Below are 15,846 nucleotides of genomic sequence, written 5' to 3'. Positions count from 1 at the left end.
CTCTACATCAGTCCTGATCGTTGACTAGTGTTGGGAACCTCCTCAGCTCTGCAACAGTCCTGATCGTTGACTGGCGTTGGGAACCTCCTCAGCTCTACATCAGTGCTGATTGTTGACTGGTGTTGGGAACCTCCTCAGCTCTGCAACAGTGCTGATCGTTGACTGGTGTTGGGAACCTCCTCAGCTCTACATCAGTCCTGATCGTTGACTGGTGTTGGGAACCTCCTCAGCTCTACATCAGTCCTGATAGTTGACTGGTGTTGGGAACCTCCTCAGCTCCACAACAGTCCTGATCGTTGACTGGTGTTGGGAACCTCCTCAGCTCTACATCAGTCCTTATCGTTGACTGGTGTTGGGAACCTCCTCAGCTCTGCAACAGTCCTGATCGTTGACTGGTGTTGGGAACCTCCTCAGCTCTGCATCAGTGCTGATCGTTGACTAGTGTTGGGAACCTCCTCAGCTCTGCAACAGTCCTGATCGTTGACTGGCGTTGGGAACCTCCTCAGCTCTACATCAGTGCTGATCGTTGACTGGTGTTGGGAACCTCCTCAGCTCTGCAACAGTGCTGATCGTTGACTGGTGTTGGGAACCTCCTCAGCTCTACATCAGTCCTGATCGTTGACTGGTGTTGGGAACCTCCTCAGCTCTACATCAGTCCTGATCGTTGACTAGTGTTGGGAACCTCCTCAGCTCTGCAACAGTCCTGATCGTTGACTGGCGTTGGGAACCTCCTCAGCTCTACATCAGTGCTGATCGTTGACTGGTGTTGGGAACCTCCTCAGCTCTGCAACAGTGCTGATCGTTGACTGGTGTTGGGAACCTCCTCAGCTCTACATCAGTCCTGATCGTTGACTGGTGTTGGGAACCTCCTCAGCTCTACATCAGTCCTGATCGTTGACTGGTGTTGGGAACCTCCTCAGCTCTACATCAGTCCTGATAGTTGACTGGTGTTGGGAACCTCCTCAGCTCTACAACAGTCCTGATCGTTGACTGGTGTTGGGAACCTCCTCAGCTCTACATCAGTCCTTATCGTTGACTGGTGTTGGGAACCTCCTCAGCTCTGCAACAGTCCTGATCGTTGACTGGTGTTGGGAACCTCCTCAGCTCTGCATCAGTGCTGATCGTTGACTAGTGTTGGGAACCTCCTCAGCTCTGCAACAGTCCTGATCGTTGACTGGCGTTGGGAACCTCCTCAGCTCTACATCAGTGCTGATCGTTGACTGGTGTTGGGAACCTCCTCAGCTCTGCAACAGTGCTGATCGTTGACTGGTGTTGGGAACCTCCTCAGCTCTACATCAGTCCTGATCGTTGACTGGTGTTGGGAACCTCCTCAGCTCTACATCAGTCCTGATCGTTGACTAGTGTTGGGAACCTCCTCAGCTCTGCAACAGTCCTGATCGTTGACTGGCGTTGGGAACCTCCTCAGCTCTACATCAGTGCTGATCGTTGACTGGTGTTGGGAACCTCCTCAGCTCTGCAACAGTGCTGATCGTTGACTGGTGTTGGGAACCTCCTCAGCTCTACATCAGTCCTGATCGTTGACTGGTGTTGGGAACCTCCTCAGCTCTACATCAGTCCTGATAGTTGACTGGTGTTGGGAACCTCCTCAGCTCTACAACAGTCCTGATCGTTGACTGGTGTTGGGAACCTCATCAGCTCTACATCAGTCCTGATCGTTGACTGGTGTTGGGAACCTCCTCAGCTCTACATCAGTCCTGATCGTTGACTGGCGTTGGGAACCTCCTCAGCTCTACATCAGTCCTGATCGTTGACTGGCGTTGGGAACCTCCTCAGCTCTACATCAGTCCTGATCGTTGACTGGCGTTGGCCACTTCTCTTTCTGCAGACCAAGAAGTTTTTTGGGGGAAACATTGGGAAAATACTACTTTTAAACTTTCTTTAAAAGTTATTAAAGAGCCACTTTTGCAATAAAAGTGTTTTCCAGTGAGTTTTTTCAGAGGTTCTTTGGACCAGCAGTGTTAGCCCTAACCCTTTAGACATGGCTAAAGGTCAATCAGATTTGTGATCATAATCCCTAGCTGTGTATTGCCGCTGTCCATGTTGTCTGTACAGTGCCTAGCGAAAGTATTCGGCCCCCTTGAACTTTGCGACCTTTTGCCACATTTCAGGCTTCAAACATAAAGATATAAAACTGTATTTTTTTGTGAAGAATCAACAACAAGTGGGACACAATCATGAAGTGGAACAACATTTATTGGATATTTCAAACTTTTTTAAAAAATCAAAAACTGAAAAATTGGGCGTGCAAAATTATTCAGCCCCTTTACTTTCAGTGCAGCAAACTCTCTCCAGAAGTTCAGTGAGGATCTCTGATCTCTGATGATCCAATGTTGACCTAAATGACTAATGATGATAAATTCAATCCACCTGTGTGTAACCAAGTCTCCGTATAAATGCACCTGCACTGTGATAGTCTCAGAGATCCATTAAAAGCGCAGAGAGCATCATGAAGAACAAGGAACACACCAGGCAGGTCCGAGATACTGTTGTGAAGAAGTTTAAAGTCGGATTTGGATACAAAAAGATTTCCCAAGCTTTAAACATCCCAAGGAGCACTGTGCAAGCGATAATATTGAAATGGAAGGAGTATCAGACCACTGCAAATCTACCAAGACCTGGCCGTCCCTCTAAACTTTCAGCTCATACAAGGAGAAGACTGATCAGAGATGCAGCCAAGAGGCCCATGATCACTCTGGATGAACTGCAGAGATCTACAGCTGAGGGGGGAGACTCTGTCCATAGGACAACAATCAGTCGTATATTGTACAAATCTGGCCTTTATGGAAGAGTGGCAAGAAGAAAGTCATTTCTTAAAGATATCCATAAAAAGTGTTGTTTAAAGTTTGCCACAAGCCACCTGGGAGACACACCAAACATGTGGAAGAAGGTGCTCTGGTCAGATGAAACCAAAATTGAACTTTTTGGCAACAATGCAAAACGTTATGTTTGGCGTAAAAGCAACACAGCTGAACACACCATCCCCACTGTCAAACATGGTGGTGGCAGCATCATGGTTTGGGCCTGCTTTTCTTCAGCAGGGACAGGGAAGATGGTTAAAATTGATGGGAAGATGGATGGAGCCAAATACAGGACCATTCTGGAAGAAAACCTGATGGAGTCTACAAAAGACCTGAGACTGGGACGGAGATTTGTCTTCCAACAAGACAATGATCCAAAACATAAAGCAAAATCTACAATGGAATGGTTCAAAAATAAACATATCCAGGTGTTAGAATGGCCAAGTCAAAGTCCAGACCTGAATCCAATCGAGAATCTGTGGAAAGAACTGAAAACTGCTGTTCACAAATGCTCTCCATCCAACCTCACTGAGCTCGAGCTGTTTTGCAAGGAGGATTGGGAAAAAATTTCAGTCTCTCGATGTGCAAAACTGATAGAGACATACCCCAAGCGACTTACAGCTGTAATCGCAGCAAAAGGTGGCGCTACAAAGTATTAACTTAAGGGGGCTGAATAATTTTGCACGCCCAATTTTTCAGTTTTTGATTTGTTAAAAAAGTTTGAAATATCCAATAAATGTCGTTCCACTTCATGATTGTGTCCCACTTGTTGTTGATTCTTCACAAAAAAATACAGTTTTATATCTTTATGTTTGAAGCCTGAAATGCGGCAAAAGGTCGCAAAGTTCAAGGGGGCCAAATACTTTCGCAAGGCACTGTATATACAGGCCACAGGCAGCTTGGTTTATACAGGCAGCTTGGTATATACAGGCCACAGGCAGTTTGGTATATACAGGCCACAGGCAGCTTGGTTTGTACAGGCATCTTGGTATATACAGGCAGCTTGGTAAATACAGGCCACAGGCAGCTTGGTATATACAGGCAGCTTGGTATATACAGGCCACAGGCAGCTTGGTATATACAGGCAGCTTGGTTTATACAGGCAGCTTGGTAAATACAGCACACAGGCAGTTTGGTATATACAGGCTACCGGCAGCTTGGTATATACAGGCCACAGGCAGTTTGGTATATACAGGCTACCGGCAGCTTGGTATATACAGGCCACAGGCAGCTTTGTATATACAGGCCACAGGCAGCTTGGTATATACAGGCAGTTTGGTAAATACAGCACACAGGCAGTTTGGTATTTACAGGCCACAGGTAGCTTTTGTGGACCAGAGCAAAGCTCCATGTTTGTCAAGCAACTTGGTATATACTCAGATTGTATATGCTTGAAGTTAGTAAGGGAGATATAAGTCTCCAGCTTCAGTGATTTTTGCAATTCGTTCCAGTCATTGGCAGCAGAGAACTGTAAGGAAATGGGGTCAAAGGAGATGTTTGCTTTGGGTGTGACCAGTGAGATATACCTGCAGGAGCGCGTGCTACTGGTGGGTGTTGTTATCTTGACCAGTGAGCTGAGATAAGGCAGGGCTTTACCTAGCAAAGACTTATAGATGACCTGGAGCCAGTGGGTCTGGTGACGAATAGGTAGCGAGGGCCAGCCAACGAGAGCATACAGGTTGCGGTGGTGGGTGGTATAAGGTGCTTTAGTAACAAAACAGATGGCACTGTGATAAACTGCATCCAGTTTGCTGAGTAGAGTGTTGGAGGCTATTTCGTAAATGTAGTAGTAGTCGGTAGTAGTCAGTTTTACGAGGGCATGTTTGTTAGCATGAGTGAAGGAGGCTTTCTTGCGAATTAGAAAACCGATTCTAGATTTAACCGGACACCTAGGTATTTGTAGTAGTCCACATATTCTAAGTCAGAACCGTGCAGAGTACTGATGCTGGACGGGCGGGCAGTTGGGGGCAGCGATCAGTTGAAGAGCATGCATTTGTTTTTTTCTAGCGTTTTCGAGCAGTTGAAGGCCACGGAATGAGTGTTATATGGCATTGAAGCTCGTCTGGAGGTTTGTTAACACAGTGTCCAAAAAAGGGCCAGATGTATACAGAATGGTGTCGTCTGCGTAGAGGTGGATCAGAGTATCACCAGCAGCAAGAGCGACATCATTGATACATACAGACAAAACGAGTCTTGAACCCTGTGGCACCCCCATAGAGACTGCCAGAGGTCCGGACAACAGGCCCTCCAATTTGACACACTGATCTCTATCTGAGAAGTAGTTGGTGAACCAGGCGAGGCAGTCATTTGAGAAACCGAGGCTACTGAGTCTGCCGATGAGGATGTGGTGATTGACAGAGTCGAAAGCCTTGGCCAGGTCGATGAAGACGGCTGCACAGTACTGTCTTTATCGATGGCGGTTATGATATCGTTTAGGACCTTGAGCGTGGCTGAGGTGCACCCATGACCAGCTCGGGGACCAGATTGCATAGCAGAGAAGGTACGGTGGGATTCAAAATGGTCATTCTAGGGTTTTTCTTTATTTTTACTATTTTCTACATTGTAGAATAATAGTGAAAACATCAAAACTATGAAATAACACATCAAAACTATGAAATAACACATATGGAATCATGTAGTAACCAAAAAAGTGTTAATTAAACAAATCAAAATATAATTTATTCTTGAGATTCTTCAAAGTAGCCATCCTTTGCCTTGATGACAGCTTTGCACACTCTTGGCATTCTCTCAGCCAGCTTCATGGGGTAGTCACCTGGAATTTCAATTAACAGGTGTGCCTTGTTAAAAGTTCATTTGTGGAATATCTTCCCTTCTTAATGCATTTGAGCCAATCAGTTGTGTTGTGACAAGGTAGGGGTGGTATACAGAAGATAATCCTATTTGGTAAAATACCAAGTCCATATTATGGCAAGAACAGCTCAAATAAGCAAAGAGAAATGACAGTCCATCTTTACTTTAAGAGATGAAGTCAATACGGAAAATGTCAAAAACTTTGAAAGTTTCTTCAAGTGCAATCACAAAAACCATCAAGTGCTGTGATGAAACTGGCTCTCATGAGGACCGCCACAGGAAAGGAAGACCCAGAGTTACCTCTGTTGCAGAGGATAAGTTTATTAGAGATAACTGGCTCTCATGAGGACCGCCACAGGAAAGGAAGACCCAGAGTTACCTCTGTTGCAGAGGATAAGTTTATTAGAGATACCAGCCTCAGAAATTGCAGCCCAAATAAATAAATACATGTTTTATTGTTTTATTGTCAGTGTTGTTTATTGTTGTGTTGGTGCGCGACGGGTCCTCGTACCCATGTTTGTTCATGTCTGTACTTTTGGTGTTATGGAGCATGTTCCGTGGACATTTATTAAAAGACTCCATTTACACTCCATTTTGACTCTCCTGCGCCTGACTTCCCTGCGACCTATACACACGGCGCTGACATTCACAGAGTTCAACTAACAGACACATCTCAACATCAACTGTTCAGAGGAGACTGTGAATCAGGCCTTCATGGTTGTATTGCTGCAAAGAAACCACTACTAAAGGACACCAATAAGAAGAAGAGACTTGCTTGGTCCAAGAAACACGAGTAATGGACATTAGGGGCAGCAGGTAGCCTCGTAGTTAGAGTGATGAACTAGTAACTGAAAGGTTGCAAGATCGAATCCCCGAGCTGACAAGGTACAAATCTGTCGTTCTGCCCCTGAACAAGGCAGTTAACCCACTGTTCCCCGGTAGGCCGTCATTGGAAATAAGAATTTATTCTTAACTGACTTACCTAGTTAATAAATCAAAAAACTGAAAAACTGTGTCTTTGTGAGATGCAGAGTAGGTGAACGGATGATCTCTGCATGTGTGGTTCCCACCGTGAAGCATGGAGGAGGAGGTGTAATGGTGTGAGGGTGCTTTGCTGGTGACACTGTTAGTGATTTATTTAGAATTCAAGGCACACTTAATCAGCATGGCTACCACAGCATTCTGTAGTGATACACCATCCTATCTGGTCTGCAGTTATTGGAACTACCATTTGTTTTTCAACAGGACAATGACCCCAAACACACCTCCAGGCTGTGTAGGGGCTATTTGACCAAGAAGGAGAGTGATGGAGTGCTGCATCAGATGACCTGGCCTCCACAATCACCCGACCTCAACCCAATTGAGATGGTTTGTGATGAGTTGGACCGCAGAGTGAAGGAAAAGCAGCCAACAAGTGCTAAGCATATGTGGGAACTCCTTCAAGACTGTTGGGAAAGCATTCCAGGTGAAGCTGGTTGAGAGAATGCCAAGAGTGTGCAAAGCTGTCATCAAGGCAAAGGGTGGCTACTTTGAAGAATCTCAAATATAAAACATACTTTGATTTGTTTAACACTTTTTTGGTTACTACATGATTCCATGATACATGATACATGATATGTGTTATTTCATAGTTGATGTCTTCACTATTATTCTACAATGTAGAAAATAGTCAAAATAAAGATGAACCCTTGAATGAGTAGGTGTGTCCAGACTTATGACTGGTACTGTATGTAAATGAGTACAGAGCCATCAGCACCACTACTGGTTTTGGTTTCATGACACCATTTCACTGTGGAGCCGCCCGTCCAGTCCAACCATTTTAGTGTACTAGAACCCTCAGCCAACTATATTTAATGATCTGAACGTCCTGAGTTCCAAATTCCACAAGGAGTTCCGTAGGGAAGCACAAGTCTCTGAACCACTCTCAAAATATTTTAAAAAGCTCTAGAACATTTAAATGGATTCCAAACAATGTTTTAATTCCCTCCCAATAAAATGGTATAATATACACTGTGCTCCTTTGTAAAGCATTGACTTCTGAACCTATAACACATTTCCTGTGAGAAGTGTGTTTTAATACTTCGCTCACAAATAATGGAAAATGTTGCTAGCAAGCGAACTGTAATGGCAATGGTACGATGCGCCTCATAAACGAGCGCCCTGCGTATTACAGCCTGATTAACAATCTAACCACCTACCCACCTTCCTGCCATCACCAACATGTTGGGCCTTCCTTCTACCTCCTACCTGTTGGGCCTTCCTGCCACCTCCTACACGTTGGGCCTTCCTGCTACCTCCTACACGTTGGGCCTTCCTGCCACCTCCTACACGTTGGGCCTTCCTGCCACCTCCTAACATTAGGTCAGGTTTAGCCCTCTTTCTGTTGTGTTATTGTTTGTGGGAAAGTTACGTTTTACACACCTTAGTGAATTGTAGTTGTAGTTTGGTATCCATAGTGATTTGACATGTTGTAGTTTGGTATCCATAGTGATTTGACATGTTGTAGTTTGATATCCATAGTGATTTGACATGTTGTAGTTTGATATCCATAGTGATTTGACATGTTGTAGTTTGATATCCATAGTGATTTGACATGTTGTAGTTTGATATCCATAGTAATTTGACATGTTGTAGTTTGATATCCATAGTGATTTGACATGTTGTAGTTTGATATCCATAGTGATTTGACATGTTGTAGTTTGATATCCATAGTGATTTGACATGTTGTAGTTTGATATCCATAGTGATTTGACATGTTGTAGTTTGATATCCATAGTGATTTGACATGTTGTAGTTTGATATCCATAGTGATTTGACATGTTGTAGTTTGATATCCATAGTGATTTGACATGTTGTAGTTTGGTATCCATAGTGATTTGACATGTTGTAGTTTGATATCCATAGTGATTTGACATGTTGTAGTTTGATATCCATAGTGATTTGACATGTTGTAGTTTGATATCCATAGTGATTTGACATGTTGTAGTTTGATATCCATAGTGATTTGACATGTTGTAGTTTGATATCCATAGTGATTTGACATGTTGTAGTTTGATATCCATAGTGATTTGACATGTTGTAGTTTGGTATCCATAGTGATTTGACATGTTGTAGTTTGATATCCATAGTGATTTGACATGTTGTAGTTTGATATCCATAGTGATTTGACATGTTGTAGTTTGATATCCATAGTGATTTGACATGTTGTAGTTTGATATCCATAGTGATTTGACATGTTGTAGTTTGATATCCATAGTGATTTGACATGTTGTAGTTTGATATCCATAGTGATTTGACATGTTGTAGTTTGATATCCATAGTGATTTGACATGTTGTAGTTTGATATCCATAGTGATTTGACATGTTGTAGTTTGATATCCATAGTGATTTGACATGTTGTAGTTTGATATCCATAGTGATTTGACATGTTGTAGTTTGATATCCATAGTGATTTGACATGTTGTAGTTTGATATCCATAGTGATTTGACATGTTGTAGTTTGATATCCATAGTGATTTGACATGTTGTAGTTTGATATCCATAGTGATTTGACATGTTGTAGTTTGATATCCATAGTGATTTGACATGTTGTAGTTTGATATCCATAGTGATTTGACATGTTGTAGTTTGATATCCATAGTGATTTGACATGTTGTAGTTTGATATCCATAGTGATTTGACATGTTGTAGTTTGGTATCCATAGTGATTTGACATGTTGTAGTTTGATATCCATAGTGATTTGACATGTTGTAGTTTGATATCCATAGTGATTTGACATGTTGTAGTTTGATATCCATAGTGATTTGACATGTTGTAGTTTGATATCCATAGTGATTTGACATGTTGTAGTTTGATATCCATAGTGATTTGACATGTTGTAGTTTGATATCCATAGTGATTTGACATGTTGTAGTTTGATATCCATAGTGATTTGACATGTTGTAGTTTGATATCCATAGTGATTTGACATGTTGTAGTTTGATATCCATAGTGATTTGACATGTTGTAGTTTGATATCCATAGTGATTTGGCATGTTGTAGTTTGATATCCATAGTGATTTGACATGTTGTAGTTTGGTATCCATAGTGATTTGACATGTTGTAGTTTGATATCCATAGTGATTTGACATGTTGTAGTTTGATATCCATAGTGATTTGACATGTTGTAGTTTGATATCCATAGTGATTTGACATGTTGTAGTTTGATATCCATAGTGATTTGACATGTTGTAGTTTGATATCCATAGTGATTTGACATGTTGTAGTTTGATATCCATAGTGATTTGACATGTTGTAGTTTGATATCCATAGTGATTTGACATGTTGTAGTTTGATATCCATAGTGATTTGACATGTTGTAGTTTGATATCCATAGTGATTTGACATGTTGTAGTTTGATATCCATAGTGATTTGACATGTTGTAGTTTGGTATCCATAGTGATTTGACATGTTGTAGTTTGATATCCATAGTGATTTGACATGTTGTAGTTTGATATCCATAGTGATTTGACATGTTGTAGTTTGATATCCATAGTGATTTGACATGTTGTAGTTTGATATCCATAGTGATTTGACATGTTGTAGTTTGATATCCATAGTGATTTGACATGTTGTAGTTTGATATCCATAGTGATTTGACATGTTGTAGTTTGATATCCATAGTGATTTGACATGTTGTAGTTTGATATCCATAGTGATTTGACATGTTGTAGTTTGATATCCATAGTGATTTGACATGTTGTAGTTTGATATCCATAGTGATTTGACATGTTGTAGTTTGATATCCATAGTGATTTGACATGTTGTAGTTTGGTATCCATAGTGATTTGACATGTTGTAGTTTGATATCCATAGTGATTTGACATGTTGTAGTTTGATATCCATAGTGATTTGACATGTTGTAGTTTGATATCCATAGTGATTTGACATGTTGTAGTTTGATATCCATAGTGATTTGACATGTTGTAGTTTGATATCCATAGTGATTTGACATGTTGTAGTTTGATATCCATAGTGATTTGACATGTTGTAGTTTGATATCCATAGTGATTTGACATGTTGTAGTTTGATATCCATAGTGATTTGACATGTTGTAGTTTGATATCCATAGTGATTTGACATGTTGTAGTTTGATATCCATAGTGATTTGACATGTTGTAGTTTGATATCCATAGTGATTTGACATGTTGTAGTTTGATATCCATAGTGATTTGACATGTTGTAGTTTGATATCCATAGTGATTTGACATGTTGTAGTTTGATATCCATAGTGATTTGACATGTTGTAGTTTGATATCCATAGTGATTTGACATGTTGTAGTTTGATATGCATAGTGATTTGACATGTTGTAGTTTGATATCCATAGTGATTTGACATGTTGTAGTTTGATATCCATAGTGATTTGACATGTTGTAGTTTGGTATCCATAGTGATTTGACATGTTGTGGTGCTGAGTTGTAAAAATGGTGAACTGACGCCAAATGTTTCTTTCCATGATCGCTCAGTGAGGTCCCTCTGTCTCTTACCCCCCACACACCCATGTACCCTAATCCCCCCCCCCCCCCCATACTGACTCCATTGCCACATGGGCCCCCAGGCTGCGTCCCTCTCCCAGCATGCATCCTGGTAATGAGGACCAGTTAGAACACTAATGAGTGTGTAGCTCGTAGCTCTAGCCAGTACTGACTCAGCGTACAGTAAAGGGCTGTTGAAGAACAGCTTCTCAACTGGTTTTCGTTACTATATGGTACCCACAATCACATTTCTCTCTGCCCGAAGTACCCCTGTTTGTACAACTGATCATCATGTCTGCTGTATGTTCTCATGAGTCTTCCCAAGTACCCCTGGTGGATTGGCCAGGGAGATGCAGGGGAGAGGTCCTAGCACCCAAGGTTGAGAGCCAGTGGCACGGTAGTAAACGTGGTCCCCCAACCTGGACGGGATCCAACCCAACTCTTCATCCCCCAACCTGGACGGGATCCAACCGAACTCTTCATCCCCCAACCTGGACAGGATCCAACCCAACTCTTCATCCCCCAACCTGGACGGGATCCAACCCAACTCTTCATCCCCCAACCTGGACGGGATCCAACCCAACTCTTCATCCCCCAACCTGGATGGCATCCAACCCAATTCTTCATCCCCCAACCTGGACGGGATCCAACCCAACTCTTCATCCCCCAACCTGGACGGGATCCAACCCAACTCTTCATCCCCCAACCTGGACGGGATCCAACCCAACTCTTCATCCCCCAATCTGGACGGGATCCAACCCAACTCTTCATCCCCCAACCTGGACGGGATACAACCCAACTCTTCATCCCCCAACCTGGATGGGATCCAACCCAACTCTTCATCCCCCACACCCCTGGCTGGAACTACATATATGAGAACACTGAAGTCCAGACTTCTTGTCATTTTGTTTTGTTTTAAATGATTGGCTAATAATAAAAACTATATATGTTGAACAAAGCTCAGAATGTTTATATTATGGATCTGACTGAGTTTTATTAGCGGAGGCGGAGAATGCCTCTTCACGACTGAGTGGAATCATGAACGGTGGTGTGTTCGTTATGTTCACCTCCGTCTCCCCGGATTTGCCTTCTTAGCAACTTTTTAGCACCAGTCTCACAAACCGCTAACAGTCTCGCGGCACAGGCCAGGGGCCTGGCGTGGAACGGACTAGCCCAGCTCGCCTGGCGTGGAACGGACTAGCCCAGCTCACCTGGCGTGAAACGGACTAGCCCAGCTCGCCTGGCGTGGAACGGACTAGCCCAGCTTGCCTGGCGTGGAACGGACTAGCCCAGCTCGCCTGGCGTGAAACAAACAACCCCAGCTCGCCTGGCGTGGAACGGACTAGCCCAGCTCGCCTGGCGTAGAACGGACTATCCCAGCTCGCCTGGCGTGGAACGGACTAGCCCAGCTCGACTGGCGTGAAACTAACAACCCCAGCTCGCCTGGCGTGGAACGGCCTAGCCCAGCTCGCCTGGCGTGAAACTAACAACCCCAGCTCGCCTGGCGTGGAACGGCCTAGCCCAGCTCGCCTGGCGTGAAACTAACAACCCCAGCTCGCCTGGCGTGGAACGGACTAGCCCAGCTCGCCTGGCGTGAAACGAACTAGCCCAGCTCGCCTGGCGTGGAACGGACTAGCCCAGCTCGCCTGGCGTGGAACGGACTAGCCCAGCTCGCCTGGTGTGGAACGGACTAGCCCAGCTCGCCTGGCGTGGAACGGACTAGCCCAGCTCGCCTGGCGTGAAACGAACTAGCCCAGCTCGCCTGGCGTGGAACGGCCTAGCCCAGCTCGCCTGGCGTGAAACTAACAACCCCAGCTCGCCTGGCGTGAAACGAACTAGCCCAGCTCGCCTGGCTTGGAACGGACTAGCCCAGCTCGCCTGGTGTGTAACAGACTAGCCCAGCTCGCCTGGCGTGAAACGAACTAGCCCAGCTCGCCTGGCGTGGAACGGACTAGCCCAGCTCGCCTGGTGTGTAACGGACTAGCCCAGCTCGCCTGGCGTGAAACGAACTAGCCCAGCACGCCTGGCGTGGAACGGACTAGCCCAGCTCGCCTGGTGTGGAACAGACTAGCCCAGCTCGCCTGGCGTGGAACGGACTAGCCCAGCTCGCCTGGTGTGGAACAGACTAGCCCAGCTCGCCTGGCGTGGAACGGACTAGCCCAGCTCGCCTGGCGTGGAACGGACTAGCCCAGCTCGCCTGGCGTGGAACGGACTAGCCCAGCTCGCAGTAGGCTCAAGTAGACAACTAGAGTCAGGGACGCTGATGAGTGTGTTTGCGAGATGCCGGACAAAGAAAACATATGAAACGTTTCAATATGAGCATCTCCACAGGACCTATCTTCCCTATAGGTCTACATTAAAATACAACCACTGTATGTTTCAATATGAGCATCTCCACAGGACCTATCTTCCCTATAGGTCTACATTAAAATACAACCACTGTATGTTTCAATATGAACATCTCCACAGGACCTATCTTCCCTATAGGTCTACATTAAAATACAACCACTGTATGTTTCAATATGAGCATCTCCACAGGACCTATCTTCCCTATAGGTCTACATTAAAATACAACCACTGTATGTTTCAATATGAGCATCTCCACAGGACCTATCTTCCCTATAGGTCTACATTAAAATACAACCACTGTATGTTTCAATATGAGCATCTCCACAGGACCTATCTTCCCTATAGGTCTACATTAAAATACAACCACTGTATGTTTCAATATGAACATCTCCACAGGACCTATCTTCCCTATAGGTCTACATTAAAATATAACCACTGTACGTTTCAATATGAGCATCTCCACAGGACCTATCTTCCCTATAGGTCTACATTAAAATACAACCACTGTATGTTTCAATATGAGCATCTCCACAGGACCTATCTTCCCTATAGGTCTACATTAAAATAAAACCACTGTATGTTTCAATATGAGCATCTCCACAGGACCTATCTTATCTATAGGTCTACATTAAAATACAACCACTGTATGTTTCAATATGACCATCTCCACAGGACCTATCTTCCCTATAGGTCTACATTAAAATACAACCACTGTATGTTTCAATATGAGCATCTCCACAGGACCTATCTTCCCTATAGGTCTACATTAAAATACAACCACTGTACGTTTCAATATGAGCATCTCCACAGGACCTATCTTCCCTATAGGTCTACATTAAAATACAACCACTGTACGTTTCAATATGAGCATCTCCACAGGACCTATCTTCCCTATAGGTCTACATTAAAGTACAACCACTGTATGTTTCATTATGAGCATCTCCACAGGACCTATCTTCCCTATAGGTCTACATTAAAATACAACCAATGTATGTTTCAAAATGAGCATCTCCACAGGACCTATCTTCCCTATAGGTCTACATTAAAATACAACCACTGTATGTTTCAATATGAGCATCTCCACAGGACCTATCTTCCCTAAAGGCCCACATTAAAATACAACCACTGTATGTTTCAATATGACATCGCCGTTTCATTCTATAGAACTCACACCGTCCTGTTTGGTTTTTCATTAGAATATGGTTCCGTTACATTCTATAGAACTCACACCGTCCTGTTTGGTTTTTCATTAGAATATGGTTCCGTTTCATTCTATAGAACTCACACCGTCCTGTTTGGTCTTTCATTAGAATATGGTTCCGTTTCATTCTATAGAACTCACACCGTCCTGTTTGGTCTTTCATTAGAATATGGTTCCGTTACATTCTATAGAACTCACACCGTCCTGTTTGGTTTGGTCTTTCATTAGAATATGGTTCCGTTTCATTCTATAGAACTCACACCGTCCTGTTTGGTCTTTCATTAGAATATGGTTCCGTTACATTCTATAGAACTCACACCATCCTGTTTGGTCTTTCATTAGAATATGGTTCCGTTACATTCTATAGAACTCACACCGTCCTGTTTGGTCTTTCATTAGAATATGGTTCCGTTTCATTCTATAGAACTCACACCGTCCTGTTTGGTTTGGTTTTTCATTAGAATATGGTTCCGTTTCATTCTATAGAACTCACACCGTCCTGTTTGGTTTGGTCTTTCATTAGAATATGGTTCCATTTCATTCTATAGAACTCACACCGTCCTGTTTGGTCTTTCATTAGAATATGGTTCCGTTACATTCTATAGAACTCACACCGTCCTGTTTGGTTTGGTCTTTCATTAGAATATGGTTCCGTTTCATTCTATAGAACTCACACCGTCCTGTTTGGTCTTTCATTAGAATATGGTTCCGTTACATTCTATAGAACTCACACCATCCTGTTTGGTCTTTCATTAGAATATGGTTCCGTTACATTCTATAGAACTCACACCGTCCTGTTTGGTCTTTCATTAGAATATGGTTCCGTTTCATTCTATTGAACTCACACCGTCCTGTTTGGTTTGGTTTTTCATTAGAATATGTATCCGTTTCATTCTATAGAACTCACACCGTCCTGTTTGGTTTGGTCTTTCATTAGAATATGGTTCCATTTCATTCTATAGAACTCACACCGTCCTGTTTGGTCTTTCATTAGAATATGGTTCCGTTACATTCTATAGAACTCACACCGTCCTGTTTGGTCTTTCATTAGAATATGGTTCCGTTTCATTCTATAGAACTCACACCGTCCTGTTTGGTCTTTCATTAGAATATGGTTCCGTTACATTCTATGAACTCACACCGTCCTGTT

This window comes from Oncorhynchus clarkii, chromosome 33 (assembly GCF_045791955.1).
Source record: "Oncorhynchus clarkii lewisi isolate Uvic-CL-2024 chromosome 33, UVic_Ocla_1.0, whole genome shotgun sequence".
Classification (NCBI taxonomy): Eukaryota; Metazoa; Chordata; class Actinopteri; order Salmoniformes; family Salmonidae; genus Oncorhynchus; species Oncorhynchus clarkii.
This window is presented reverse-complemented; position numbering follows the sequence as displayed.